This window comes from Strongylocentrotus purpuratus, unplaced genomic scaffold (genome assembly GCF_000002235.5).
Source record: "Strongylocentrotus purpuratus isolate Spur 01 unplaced genomic scaffold, Spur_5.0 spur5_contig_815, whole genome shotgun sequence".
In the NCBI taxonomy this organism is placed as follows: Eukaryota; Metazoa; Echinodermata; class Echinoidea; order Camarodonta; family Strongylocentrotidae; genus Strongylocentrotus; species Strongylocentrotus purpuratus.
The window spans coordinates 377,832-394,600 of NW_022145519.1; positions in this window are offsets into that span (position 1 = coordinate 377,832).

Consider the following 16,769-nt stretch of genomic DNA (forward strand, 5'->3'; position numbering starts at 1 on the left):
TAATAAAATGAACTTTAAATGGCCAGGCTGTGTACCGGTACTCATATAAAAAACATGATTTAATGGTAGGTCTATCCAATACAATAGTTTTTATTGTATTATGCTCCAATTCCAGTTAAACAAGCACGGGTAATAAAGTATTTTGTTACAGGGCCAATTTCTAAGTCCCTATCTCAAGGGTGTTTACATGTCCCTAAGTGTACGGTAAACCCTGGAGCTCGCTGTCCGCATCCAGGTTCCAACAGGTATGAGTTACATGTACTTACCCAATTGTTATGGAAATTAGGATTATGACTTTTTGGGGAGGGAGCGGCAGAATGTTTTTTTGTGAAGGGACACTTTTATTAGGGACAGTGGGTGGGTGCATTTTTTAACTTTTTTTATTATTTATTCTGTTTTGATTTTCAGAATTCATGGGGGAAAAAAGAAGAAAAAAAAAGAAAAGAAAAGAAAAGAAAAAGAATTTTAGAAGTTTTGTCTTCAGGAGGAGCTTCTTTTAATTGTAAGAATCCTAAACAAAAAATTAGTTTAAAATAATTCTGTTGGGGGGGGGGGTATTTACTATATTATCACGAGTGCCGCTCTCTGAATAATTCAGTATGGATTAGGCCAGTATAACTAATGTCTTATTGAGTAGCTCAACTATTTTATCTAATTCTTTTTTCTTAACCCTATTCTGACTGGGGGGGGGGGGGTCAATTTGACCCCCCCCCCCCCCCCCCCCCCCCCCCCCCCCTCAGTCAAAATCTCATCTCAAAAAGCCCAGTCAGAATAGGGTTAAAGTCATGTCATTTACCTGTTGCGATCTTGTAGAGAAGCAGTCTCGTCTGCGGGTCATTAACCGGAATGAAATTTGTTGATGAAACATTGAAATGTTTTATGACTGCTGCCTGATGTTTGCAGGGGCCCCCTGTTTTGCCAGCAGGACAAGAGCAATGCCCTATTTCCATATCGACATCATATTCAGTGTCCTTGGTGGTCTGGCTGGTCACTGTGAACTGGGTGGCTGACAGCTATAATCAAAACATATTTGTGTCAATCGTAAAACAATTTTCAGATCTACTAATACTACAGCTGACATTGACTTAAAAAAAATTTAAATATTTTTTTTCTCCATTGATACATACATATGTACCAGCTTTTGACTCGCAATGCTTGATTTCTCAAAGAATGATTAAGCATTTAAATATTCAACTGACTTGTCAAATGTAGATACTTTGTCATTCTTTTCTAATTATTATTTCTCTTTTCCACTGATCTGGATTTCTCTCTGCTTTGTGAACTGATATAGAATATCCAGGATCTGAAGGGTGCAGAGTGTTTGATGTAGAATTAAGGCAGATCGAGCTCTATACATATTAATTTCGGTAGCATGCTTTGCTTTACTATACTTCATTTTATTGTATTTGGTTCCTATAATTGTAGGGAATTCCTGCTTTTATTATGGAGGTCTCACACTATCATAACCTGTTTGATGTCCTGATGCCTAACAGATTTGTCTTGGGGCATATATCTGTACCCTCTTTGTACCCTCAGTGCGGCCTATACGGCGGTGCGGCCTTTACGCCGGCAAATAAGTAACGGCCTGTCCCTTTGTTTACTTTTTGGCGATGTCCCTTTGTTTACTTTTTGGCGATGCAATGGTACGGACTTAGATCTAGATCTATCGGCAGATTTTATTAGAAAAATAAGTTTTTTCGTCTTCATGTCAACTATGCAACATAAAATTGTCGGTAAGTTGTGTGGAGTTATTCTAGAATTGTCCTGTACCGTTGTCTATAGTCATGCTACCGTTCCTATAGTCCCATACGTGCAAATGGACGTGATGTTTTGACCGCTGAATTTTGTTGTTGTTGCGTATACGCCGCACCCCAACTTTTTGATTTTTTCTCACCCGAAAATACTGCGGCCTTTACGCCGGAAAATACGGTATGCGCGCTGCATTGCGATATGCTCGCTCCGTGCTTTGGTGGTCTTCATTCAAGTCGCATAATTCAACAAAACTGACGAATCTGACGCGTTAGTGGTACGAAAAAAAAAAATCGCCACCGGGGAAGTTCCGTCAAACATTACTAAAGTTATCAAATGGAAACCACATTTGTTATGGAAGTATCCCTCCAGAGGGATAATAAAGTCAGAAAAAATCTTGGACCCAGGAGGGATTCGAACCCGTAACATCTACCTCTATCCGGGAAGCGACTACACCACGTTGCCATCTCTGGTTCTGCGGAGAAGACACGATGAATTAGGAACAAATACCCCAGGGCTCTTAGTTCTGACTCATTAATATTCAGTCCCCAGTAGGACAATTAAAGATTAGGAATGTTAAAGCTGGGTTATAGTTTTGGTAGCAAAAAGAGAATTGGCATGAAACTGATCAAATATAGTCTGACATTTTCCGGAATGCCTAAATCTATTTGAGACTTCTAGTTTTAAACAATGAACGTTAGACTTAACTTAAGAGTTAAGGATTTCAAAGAAAATGATTTTCAAGTGCAAAATAGACACCCATTAATAAGCCAGGCATAAGCATATTATCATAGAGGTCCAAGTTAAACGTTAGATCTACTAGATTCCTCTAGTCTAGATCTAACGTTAGATCTATGACTATACCCACTTGACTGAGTTCGGTTACGAGGTCGATCTATCGATAGGTTGACCTGGTAGTCATACTCATACTCAGTCATAGTCGTACTCGTACTCAGTTGTACGTATGTGATATCAAGATATAGATCTAGGGTATTATTACCTAGGAATTTTTCAGAAACACAATGCATAACTTACCTGTATAGACTAATTCTGTGAGCCCATCATGTGTCACACTCAACTTGAAGTTGGCTGCTTTCTTTCGGAGCCCCCTCTTCTTGTTGTCACTCATCCCTTCCGGATAACTCCTATTCGCAAGAAACCTTTCGATGTTACTGCAATCATCAACAAATTGCTCATCTGCCATTTTTTATGACTATCGCTCATACGTACGACTACGAGGTTGACCTACGACTACGATGACAATGAATGCTGAAGGTCGATGCTGTCGAAATTCACGTTGACGTTATCGAGTTCGCGCCCAGATCAGCATGCTGTGTCGCAATATATCGTGCCGAGTATGCACGTGCGTGCATGCGTATGATATACATGTACTCTATGCGCATATACTAGTCAGTAGGTTATTTATTTATTTATTTTTCGTACCACGCGCGGGTAATTCTGTACGAGGTTATAAACCTTATTATTAAGTAATATTTCAAAAAAAATAATATTGGTTTTCATTCCAACAATAAATACAAAAGTATCAAGATAAAGCTAAAATTTATTTTTACCATGTTTATTCGACACAAGTAATAAAAATATACGCGATTATATAAGCAGAAACGTTCAGCCAATGTCGGATAAGAACGGCGGCTTTCGAACGTATCTGCGAACGAGTCGATCCAGTAGATTCGTTCCGCGGAACAAATGGCCTACCACACCGGCTTTAACTCAGCCGAGTTCAAATCTCTGTTGCCGATTTGCGCATCTCAGAATCTAAAGTACGTTGTCTCTAGACATTGCACGCACGTGTATAGGCCCCGGTTTCCGTGATCTTCAAATATCAAATCGGCAACGGATAGTTTGGTTACAGCGAGCTAGCTTCAGTTTTGTTATCAGTGTGTATATATTTTGTGCAGTGCATCGTCTTCTCGCGTGCACATCAGGATCGCAATGGGGTAGGGACGGGCGGGCTTGGCCGCCGCGCTGTGCATGTGGGGGGAGAACTGCGATGTAACGTTAGATAGATAGGTCTAGGTAAGTACAGACGACGTCGCGTTCGTGATCGTAAGGGATTTCGTCGACTGCGGCCGTGTATGTGCGGCACTAATTATATCTTGGACGAAATTAAGGAAATTTTTGATTAGCATTGATTTAGATCTACTTTCTGTGATTTTTGCAAGGTTTATTATAGGAATTATAGCCGGTAAGAAACGAGTGAATAGGCGGCAAGTTTTACCGGTTACCGGCTTTAAACGACAGCCCTGCCTCGTCGTACACTACGTCACTGCGTGACGTCATACAAACCTACAACCTCCTCGTTATTCATTTTTGTTTCTATTTTCTATTTGTTCATCGATCCATACTTTATATTTCATCATCCATAGTAGGGAGGCCAATGCCCGGGCGTAAGGCTTCTACGCCTACGATTTGTGCGCTCGTCGTCCAAGTCAGAAAATTACCAGAAGAAAAAAAAAGGGGGAAAAAAAAGAAAACAAATATCTATGGAATAAAATGTATAACAAATACACAATTACACACTCCACAACATACCTATAATCACGGATCTGTAACAGTCTTTCACCCTTTGTTGACGATCTTGCAGATTTTGACGTATTTTGATCCAATAATTGCGCTAGCAGACGAAAATAACGGACGCACAAGAGAAACTAGAAGGGTCCTAGAGGGCGATGAGGTTAGCTCACTAAAATCCTTCTCAATGACTGAAGGTAGAGCCTAAAAATATGGAACCAATTTAATATCAAAGAACTTTTGATAGAGATTAACATATCAGTTGTGCACAAATGTCACTTTTAACAACTAGAAAATATAACGAAAAACGATCATATCTTTTTAATTGCAGATTTTTACAAACTGCACATACGAAGGTAGATAGAGTACGATGTTTTTGTCAATCTTGCGTTGGTTTGAGCCCCATAGCTAGAGCCATCTCAAATTGGGGTGGAAAACTGTGAACAGAGACATGATTGTTCGAGCCCCAAATTGAAGTCTTGCGACATCATTATATGAATATGTATGAGCTCCGGTCTCATCGCGCGCAAAACAAATTTGACGTAGTCTCACACATAGTACCTTATTCTCAGCACTAGGTCAGTGTCGTGCAGTAATGTATGAGAAGTGTAAAAATTTTAAAAAAAGACATTTCAGTAAAAAAAAAAAAAGTCTACGTGAGCAGTCTATACTCCAGTTGAGAAGTGTAATGAATGCCATGATTTGAACGTGTGTGTTTAATAGTGTATGATATCATCATATGGTTAGTGAGAGAGAGAGAGAGAGAGGGAGAGAAATATCTCCGTCAGTACACGTCTATCAATGCGTGCAGTCCTATTGACTATGTTTGATTCCGTATTGTGTTCGCTGCAACTGTTGGATTTATCGATCGTATTGTGTTCGCTGCAACTGTTGGATTTTGCAGTGTCAGATTGATCTTTACTCATGAGGAAATAATTGGAATACATATCAAAACTAAGGTAGGCCTATTTATTTATTTCAATAATTTTCTTAATTTACAATGAGTGGTTTTCGAGCTTTCTCTTTTGACCCTCCATGCCGTGACATGGCTAGCATGGCTCGATTGCGGCTTGCATGCAATTACCGTACCTGGACGGCCTGCAGTACTGTGTCGGTGTGTGCGACTAATTCAAGGCTAGCCGGTGATGATGAATGTACTTTCGCGCGAAGTTTTGAACTTGTTGTCCGGGCAATGACCATGATGACACGCCCATTCCCTCGGGCCTGTCTAATTCTCGACGTAATTTTTGGGACCATGAAATTGATTGTTTCAAGGCTCTTACGTACGACATGGCGTAGAAGGAAGCTCATAGGAACTAGCTGGATATCTCCTATTTTATGGAACTTCTGGAGTCAGCAGATGGGTGAGTTTTCTTAGTGAAAGAAAATGCTTTCTTTTAATGTTTGTTTTATTATAAACAAATCAGTAATTAAAAAGTTAGATTTGGGCATTGGCCTCCCTATCCATAGTTATCGATCCATATTTGACGATCTACATTTATTGATCCATATTTCATATTTATCGATTATCGATTTTATTGATCCATAATTATTGATTTCATATTAATCGATTAATCGATAATATCATAAATCATATTTTGGGACTATACGTACATACATACTACTCACGTTCCTCACTTATCCGGTTCAGGATATCACGGCGTAGATGTAGAAGTGTTGTCCAGGCATCTAAATACATGCACATACCATTGGAGGTATTGTAACTTCTACCCTGGTGCATGTTTAAGGACCTGCCGTATGTCCACGAACTGTTTACCTCTTACGACACCGGTTTCTCCGTACAAGGATGTGTTTTCGTATTTGTTTGATAGATTTTAATGACGGTGTGGGCAGTCATCATCGAGAATATCAACTTCAATACTGCAGTTAGCCCCAGCATGGCCATCGTAGCTGTGTAGCCGGTCATCAATCTCATCTAGAGAATCCAAAAAAAGAAAACATGTCGTCTTCTCCCATGAAAAGCGAAGATCCACCGTATACAATATTTTCTCCAAATCTATTAAATGTTCTTAAATGTAAATAGAAGAGGGATATAGCAGTATTACAAGAACCTGCATACCTCTTGCAACCTCTTGCAACCGAAAGTACAGTTCGGTATATCTCCTTTGGAGCCATTACAAGATAAAAGAAACGTATTTATTAGAAGAAATACAGATGATACATGAATACACAATAATAATGAGATGAATTTATTCAATTCAATTGTTCAATTCATTAATTGTTTTATTTTTCCAAATCATTGACAAATTGACATCATATACAATGACAAATACAATTCATGTACTGTAACATAATAGATAAGGAAAAAAAGGAACCAAAAAAAAGCAGAAGCTTGTGGTTGATAAGTTCCCTCAGTACATAATCATAATAAAAATGTGTACATAAATGAAAAGTAAGAAAATGTTCAAAAATTACACTCACACTACATACAAAACTGACAAATCACCAACGATAAACTACCACACACATCCATGCATACAACACTATAAACATCACTGACAAAGAAAGCGGACAAAATATACAGTTCCTCAGGTAGACAAAGGAACATCCCTTCACTGCTATTATGTAAAAAAGTGAATACGCATGTGACACCTGTTCTACACATTTTTACATAATAGCAGTGAAGGGATGTTCTATTGTCTACATGAGGAACTGTATATTTTGTCCGCTTTCTTTGTCAGTCATGTTCATAGTGCAATCAATCACACAAGGAGGGGTGGGGCCTTGGAACGAATCTAATCTAAATAATATAAATTGTAGTAACTTAATGATTATAAATGGATAACAAGCTTGACTTATATTTGTTTTTGAATGAGCTTGAATAACTGCATGATGTGACATTAATATTCAGGGAATTCCATATATGCGAGGGCCCTCATGATGAATCAACCTCAACATGCGATCATTTCCCACTATTGAATGGTGAAGAGCAAGTCTGATAATGACTATACTCTCACTTTGAACCACAATTTATAAAAAGGCATGTAAATAATGTCATATGTATAAGAAAATATATGGTTATGACTACGGGAAGTGGTTAGGACATCTATGCTCACAATTCTCCCAAGTCTTGTTTCTAGTCAACGTCTGGAATGTCTTTTTTTCCCCCAAATATCTTGCCGCAGACCACTCAAGATGCAAAATTATACATTTCTAGTGTAATTAATGCTTCATCAACAAGAGGATAATTAGTACCTACCAGACTAGCATCAGCATCAGCATTAAAATTGCTCCCGAGCATCTGCTTCCTTAGCTGACTGGCCATTTCTTTTATTTGGGTGAAACCTTGATTACTTTTGTTTCTGTGGATAAGTACAGTAAATAATGCTATATATATATATATACTGTAAATATATACATTTATATGACTACAGGAAGTAGTTACAGATGATCTCCATCAAGCGTGGAATCCCGTAGTAGTCATCGCTCAAATGGACACCGTCCCTCGCCCACAGAGTTAGGTCCCCCTCTGGGAAGGATGACCGGGGGTCCAGCCATTCCACCTTCTCCTCCCGACAGATCCTCTCGAAAACACCGTTCCAAACATGGACGAGTTCACGTTTAGTATCGAGTCTTGGCAGGATGGCAACCGCAACAACCTGGGTGAGAGAGAGAGCTCCGGTACTTCACTCTCGCGGCACTTAGAGCCTCCTGCCAGTTGTCTCTCTTTATGTTGTTGGTCTTTACTTCCAGGACGATGACGTCCAGCCTTCTAGGAAACCTGTAGAAGCCGATCTCCTTTTCACTAGCATTGTCAAAGTGGTGGATCCGCTTCAGCTTCCGCTGAAGTCCGCTGTTGTTTCAATGTAGCAAGAGATCCATATAAACATGAGAATACATGATTTGGAAACCAAGTTACAGTGAAATTTGTATCAACCATTAGGTGTAAGAAGATGACACAAAATTTTACCTTTCCTGTATCCGACCCCAGCTATCTGGGGCAACACCAGATCCACTTCCACTTCCCTGGAACTAGCATCGTCAAAGTGGATCCACTTATCTTGTAATTGGGAAAAGATTGAATCCTATTTGTGGACAGGATATCTATGCACACACTCCTCCCATGTCTCTTTTTCCCCCAATTTTTTAACCAATTTTTTTTCTTTACCTGATGTTCTTTTTTCCCAAATTTTATCAGATTTTTGGGGCGATTTCCAATATTTCTACAGTTTCTTGCTGTATACATGTCCCTGGTCAGAAATTTGCCGGATTGCAACTCCGTCCCACATCTGACCGTTTCGTGTATGCGGTATTATGACCCGATGGTAAATAATTTTTACATTCGAATCTTGGCAGAAAGCGATCCGTTGCTTCTCAAAGGCACTTTTGATCCTTCTTTTTCATGATCATTTTCTACTTCAGCTGCGGGAATTAGACTCGTATGTTCGACAACTACAAAATGTGGTAGCCTGCTCGGTTACCAGAACCCTCTCCCTGTCTGGTCCTTATGTAAGTCTTTCATAGACCTCCTGAAGGGCCAGACGAAGGAACTCCTTGTGGAGGGCTCCGAGATCCTGGCCCCTCTCCACCATGAACTGTACCTCGAGGGGGAGACGAGGCTTGTATGAGGAAGCTGAAAATTCATCAACCATGCCAAGGAAGATGTTATAACGGGGGATATGAAGGAGACAGGTATCTCCTTGCATGGATGCATCCGAGTCTGCCATGTCTTCGGGCAAGTTCAGTCTCCTTCCGTTCAGATAGATGCTTCGAAACTGATGGATTACTTGGCCAACGTCTGTCTGCTCAGACCTGGATAAGTGGGATGAATGGTTTCATAAATAATAGATTTATATTAAAAATGAATGGGCAAATCAGCATTGTCATGTCAGATCTAAATAGAACAATATACCGCAGAACTAATAAATAACATTGTCAAAAATAAGAACAGATCAGAAAAATGATTAAAAAAAAAAATAGCTTGAATATAAATATATTAAATACACAAACTCATTAGACAATAAAGAAATGCAGAGAGATTATCTAGGATCAGTTCAATCAGTTCAGCATAGTGCTCCCTGAAGCCCCTTATGATTTCCGCAAACTTGTTGGGGCCGGTGTTCCTCCACATTAACTCGTCAATGTAGGAGGGGAACAGCACTTGCGAACTGCCATCTCGGCTTTCGCTTCGCCAAGTGCCACTTTCCTTTGATGGTGTTTGTGTGAAGCCAATCGTGCACAGGGTCCACAAAATTGTCCTCGTGGATGTGGACTCCGCCGTCCAACTGGTCGAGATGAGCGTACGCTCTCCATCCATCGCTGATGATGTGGGTTCCAGGGGAGAGCCACGCCGACAGGATACCTTCCAGGGTGGCACGGCTGCGATCCGGGACCACTTGTAGTAGGTAGGCACCTCCCAGTTGCCCTCTCTACTGCTCCAAACACTCATTGCCCCTCGCGGTAGGCGCCGCCACGGTGGTACTTTCTGTGAAAGTATTTACTCTCGTCGATCTCTACGATTATCGCCTCCCCGTTCTCATCGAATCACCCAAGCAGCATGAAGTTTGCGATGAGGTCTTGGCTGCAAACTTCCCAAATCATGTTGGTCCAGTTCTGCAGTGTATCCCTGCTTGCCTTTGGATGTATTGCAGGGGCAAACCCTCACTCCACAAATAAACAAACATCAGTTGTCTCAGGGAGATGTGGCTTTGGCTGAAGAATGACCAGTGTCGAATGCTCTTCTTGCGTTGGCACTGTGGACATTGCCATATGAACTGGTCGACTCCAGGGTGGGCAACTTTAGAACATGGCACTTGGCACTGGACGCACTGACGCGAGTTTCGACGAAGACAGCGTCTTGCCATCCAAGTTAAGGTTCCCTCGATGGTGGCCAACTTGTACAAGTACTAGGTCCTTAGCTAGCATATCTGCGACTGGCATGATTTCCTGTACAGGAACGATCTCCGTATTTGCTCTTGGTCTACCTGCCATTTTGCCACAGGCATAAATATTTCCAAAACTAAATCTTCCTAATCGCTGTCCCAGCGATAAAATATAAAAAGCATACACTTGGTACATTTTATTCTACTATTTTTTCCAGCTCAGAGACCAGACCATTTTTTCCTATCTTATATCGAATGTCATTGCCAAGTATTTCTGACAGATGATTAAACTCCAAATCGTTGGAAACCTTCAAAGAGCGACCATTTGCCAGCATCACATTAACAGGTTCACTGTATAGAGAGAATAAAAATACAAACCTATATAAATTTAATAACCTAAAAATATTAGATATTATATCCTGCATCAAATATTTGTTGGCTTTTGATTGGTTGAGAGCTTGTCACATGACCAGAAATATTTGACCTATTTTTAGTACTATATGAGAGCACTATTTGGGTTTACTATTTGGGAGTTGAAAAAAAATGTGATTTTTTTTTTTTTAATTGAATCAATTTTTTTTTCAAATCTTAATTTAATAAAAACAAAATATATTTTAAATCTTTTTAGATAAAAATTGACATTTTATTTTGTTCTAAATTTTTTTCTTCCCCAAAATTTAAAAAAAAAAAAAAAAAAAAATTAAATAAATTTTTGATGCAGGATATAAAACAAATATACCATGCCTTCTATTCGAGGTACTGGTTAAACTATGGGCCTCGGTGACTCCAAAAGTACCATTTGCTATCATCTGCTATCATTTGCTGTCATCGATTATACAAAAATATACTTATTACAAAATGCCTTTTATTTCATGAAAAGATGGAAAATTTTCCATTTCAAACAAAGAGAACAGGATTTGACACTAACTGGCCCCTGGACACATGGGTCTCTACAGGGCAATTCCACGGTAACGGAAGGACACTCAGACAAGATTTTTGAACTTCAGGTTCATACTAAAAGAACTGTTTTATTAGTATAAGATGTGAAACAGTACAGATATAATACCTATATAAGTGCCTTTAATTCTCCCCCAAAAAATTGTCATTATAGTTAAGTAGTTTAAGAATGTGCATATTAATTATCTCGGTAACGGAAGGACATAAAAATGGACATGGTTTTTCCAGTTAATTAGTGTTTATCCAAACTTTGTGAAGTTGATGAAGCTTTCCACTTGACTGAAACACATTTTGTTCCCCATAGTTTAATACATACTAATAAAACATTTCTTTTAGTATGAACCTGAAGTTCAAAAATCTTGTCTGTGTGTCCTTCTGTTACCGTGGAATTGCCCTACACTCTTTACACCTATACAAAACAATTTTTTACAGAGGGCATGCGTACATACCATAAACATTTAGCAAATTGTTATTGCTAGCCTGGGTCTGATAATTTATGAATAAATTAATTTGTTCACTTGCAGATGGCTCAGTGCATCAGATAATAAAATGATAGTTTATCTTGCGGACATCCATACAAACACCTTGACATCATAATTACATATGCTTCATCGTAACATTTTTTGCTACTTTATAGAATATCAAATACATTAAAGAAATTAAGAACCTACTACTTTTGCTGCCTTCTCATTTAGAGCACTGGCAGAATACACCTTTTGTTGTTCCGTCAAGTTTTTCTTGAAGCTCTGCTACATACTCCTCGTCTCTTTTGGCCTTCTTCCATCTTTCTCCGGCCGTTTTCATTGCTGCAATTCGCTCCTCACCTGCCAAACCATGAAGTGTCTCTCGCATGAATGCATAGTATCCACTTGATTTTGTTCCTGTTGGAGGGGCATTTCTTTTCCTCTTATCTTGCCGCCTCCTTCTGTTTGATATCCGTCTCTAGATATTTTTCAACGAACATGAAAACAAAAATCCCAACCAGGTAAATTGAACATTATTTTGGTATTTAAAAAATAATAAAACAAAAATCAAAATAAAATTGTGTTTATTTCAATTTAAAAATTGCCTCTTTAATTTTCAAATATATGACAATTAAATATAGCAAACAAATTTACCCAGACATACATCATCAATTCAATTGTAATATACAATACGAATATTATTATCACTGTTCTGTTACTACATACATAGCATTACTGAACAGGCTGAATAAGGCGTAGCATTTCTGACCTACATGTACATATAGCAAAACTGCAGGTCTAGACAAAAGGATCCGTCTTTGAGCACATATCTTTCGGGATCATTGGTCTGCAGCTCAAGTTCCATTCTGTTTAGTGCACTGGAAGGAGAATGTCCTCTCCTGAACAATTTCTAGATGTCTCTGCCTGGACGTCTCTAAAATTTAAGCGCTGCTCGGATTATAATCACATGATTGTGGTTCCATTCGATGTACACCAGAGTGGGATGTGCCATCAAATGTGGGAATGTTGATTTTCGTCATGAAATTCATCCTTGCAATTGTTGCCAGTCTATGAATCTTGTCAAAATTGTTCCTGGAGAGGAGAATCGCCGAAGAGATCATGATGTCTCCCACATGGCTCCTGCCAGTCATCTCCTTGGACCAGAATCCCCTCTGGTGGCCTTCAGGACACACCTATACATAGGGATTAAGAATATAGGTTGAAGATATATTTGGATTCAAAGTGAGGGGGAAAATTACATATTTTGTTATCATAAACAGCGAACGTTCATTCAAGACCAGGTTGCAGAAAGTTCATTGTTGAACTTTATTCATAACAAACTTACCATTTTTCGCCAATGATACTTTGATTTATCTAGGCTTTGAGATTTTGGCCTTATTCTAACAACTAATTTTGCCCAAATTTTAATGTTGACTTTCCCCAGTCATTCTAACAACTACTTGTATCAGTAAAAAACAATAGAATAGAGAACAAAATGGAACATTTTTTGAAGAAAAAAAAAACAACAACATAAGGTGTGCCCCCGATCTGTCCGACTACGCAAAGTTTGTTCTCGTGAAACATTGCTGACAACTGCCTCTAGGCTGACCCTGAGCTCCTTACTCTCTGGTAACTTTGCCCCCAGAATGCTTTGGAAAATGAGTTCATAATCCAATATATGATATACCAGCATTGGTTGGTAGGCTTCTCTGATTATATCTGGCACTTTCTTGGCCTTTGATATACTCTGCCTATTCACAAGAATATAATGCTTTGTTCTTAGTGCCCTTCGCAGCCTTAATCGTGATGTAATCATAATCATCACTTTCTTTGAAGAACGACTTTTGGTGTTGGCGGGCGATGACTTCTTTGTTCTGCCTCCAAGGTTCTTGATTTTCTCTCTAAGGTTTGCTGTGTTAACTTCAGCCCCCTACATGGAGGAACGTTCTTGTCTTCTGCTCTTACCACGACCACAGGGGTGTGAAGTACATGCTAGATGGCAAGAACCCTACTTACATACATGAAATGTACATGCGATGTGCTTTTGCAACCTCCTTCAGTAGCCCTTTGCCGCTAGGCTGTTGCCTGAACATAGCACGGATGGAATTAGATTCAAGATTCAAGATAATTTATTGTCATTTAAAAAAATACAAAAAATTTGTCTTCGAACATTTGATGGTGAATAAAAACTTCAGATTCATGTACGTGTACATAGATATATAAATACAAACAAAATATTTACATTTTAACATAACAACATTCATCACAATTAATAAAGAGAAATAAAATTTGATTTACGTGTGCGCACATCAGAGCCTTCCATGAAAAATAAGCTACATGTATATCCCATGCACAGTATTAGAAATCCAGCAATAAGTTACACAAATTGTATTATCTCACTTACCACACGCCACCATAGGAGATTCCTTATGCTTCTGCCAAATTTCAGCCTGCATCCCTGACCATGTGGCCTCCACAGTTGGAACCACATACTTCCTCTGGTGTGCATGGAAAGTAGGGTTTGAAATCATTTTGAGAGACACAAACCTGGCCAATAGACCGATCTTGCTAAAAAATTTGTTGCCAGTCGGATCATCATAAACAAAGCAAAAGAACCACAGGAAGATTCCTTATGCTTCTGCCAAATTTCAGCCTGCATCCCTGACCACGTGGCCTCCACAGTTGGAACCACATACTTCCTCTGGTGTGCATGGAAAGTAGGGTTTGAAATCATGTTGAGAAGCATGAACCTGGTCAATAGACTGACCTTGCTGAAGATTGTTGCCAGTTGGGTCGTCATAAACATAGCAATAGAACCGCAGGAGATTCCTATTAAATGCTTCTGCTGTTGGCGCCACATACTTCCTCTGGTGTGCATGGAAAGTCGGGTTTGAAATCATGTTGAGAGACACAAACCTGGCCAATAGACTGATCTTGCTAAAAAATTGTTGCCAGTCGGGTCATCATAAACATAGCAAAAGAACCACAGGAGATTCCTTGTGCTTACTCAAAATTTCAGCCTGGATCTCTTTCCATGTTGTTACTATTTCCATGTTGTTTCTATTGTTGGCACCACATACTGGTGTGCATGGAAAGTCGGTTTTGAAATCATTCTGAGAGAAACGAACCTGGCCAGTAGACTGATCTTGCTCAAAAATTGTTGCCAGTCGGGTCATCATAAACATAGTGTAACATGTTTATTAAACGGAGGGAAAATATAGCTGACCAAAATCAATCATTAAACATGCTTCATCAAATCAAACTAATCTCTCCAACTAAACTCAAGTAACTCAGGACAGTAGATAAGACAACCTCACTTGAAGAAGGACGGAACAGAACTAACTTTAATTTCCCAAATTATAACATGTGTCCAAGTACAAATCAGGCATCATAACAGAATAAACCAATCGGAGGAAAGTCATGTGATAAGAGAAACCAATGAGGTGAGCAGGCTAGATACATGTAGATCAAAGGTGAGTGGCGAAGAGATCGAATGAGAGAAGAGAAAGGGCATGTTGCTAGGGCAGGACAAGGCAAGCCACACATAGAGAATGAGAAGACAACAAAGGGAACGGGTTGGAAGGAAAATAGGGTGTGGCAGTAGTGCAACTGAAAGACTGTGCTGTAAGAAGTGTGAATGAAAAGGGAACATGAGCATGAAGAATGCAAATATATAAATAAATGCTTCTGCCAAATTTCTGTCTGAACCTCTTTCCCAGGTGGCCCCTATTGTTGGTGCCACATAATTCCTCTGGTGTGCATGGAAAGTCTGGTTTGAAATCATGTTATAGAGACACGAACCTAGTGGCTACCGGTAATGGACTGATCTTGCTAAAAAATTGTTGCCAATCGGGTCCATCATAAACATAGCAATAGAATTTCAGAAATTTCTTTCTTGTGGACCTGTTAGTTTTAATTGTGAATTGATATTGACATCAAGGTGCTAGATGTATTGTTTGGTGATTCCTACTTTGGTAATAGCTTTATAGGAGAAATAAGATTATTTGCTTTTTCGTTTGCCATGCTTTAAAGGGAGCATTTAAGAGTTTGACTCACAACAGGGACACATGGGTGCCCGCAACGCAGGTCTGGACCCGCAAAACGTCAATATCTGTACATAGGGTTCAATGCAAAATAGACCAGAAAAATTCAATCCAGACCCCCAACTATAAAATTGTTAGTGTGGAGGGAGCCCTTCCTAATCATTGGCCTTGACAGCAAACTCTTCAATAAATCGTACACTTTAGCTCCTACAAAAACAGGATTCCCATGCGTTTAAGAATGTTTTCTTTTGATGATTATATACTGCACTTTATAAGTTGACCAGTACAGTATTGGAAGTAGGAAGTTTTATGGTGGAATAAGATATTCTGTTGTATAAGATATTTTGTTAGAATAAGATATTTCATGATGTATAAGATATTTTTTGTTAAATAAGATAATTTGCTGCTGAATAAAATATTTTGTTTACATTGAATTGATAATTAGTTGTTGATTAATATTGTTAAATAGAATATTTTGCAGGAAGGGGGGGGGGGGGTGAAGAAAGTTCTTTTATCTTAATCTTTCCAAGTAATATTTTTATATAATTTTATAAGAAAGTGGATGAATGATTATTTTACTGAATTCACAACTTTTCAAGAATAGCATGATCGCAACTATTTTCTGCAAAATCAACTCGAGGGCAATTTCACTACCCTATTGCATGTCTCATGAAAATCATGTTTGGATTAAGAGATATAGCAACGCCACTGTCATGTTCGCACTTTTCATATACATGTAGGTGACGCACAAGGCTATTGAAATTGCCTTCAGTTGATTTTTCTAAATCGATTGTGATCATGTTGAATGAAACAGAAATGGTTCTTTATTGTATTATCAGTTAAACAACAGAAAATATTTGGCTCAACTTCCTTTGGATTCTACAATGAAAGGTGCATTTCACAGAGAACACTTCCATTTGATACGTGTAGTTTTTTTATAAAAATTGAAAATGAGGCTTCCAAAGAAATAGCAATGCCATAGGGGAACCTCTCAATTTACTCAATATTTAGTGTAGTGATTTACATTAGTGTTGGTAATAAAAATAATCAGGGAAAAAAATACACGGGGGCTTGGGGCGAATTAGCCCCCGAAATGCCCAAAAGAGCCCCCAAATTTTGCATAGAGTTCAATGCAAAACAATTTAAAGAGTGTTATTTTCATGCAAGCAAGCTTGAAAAGT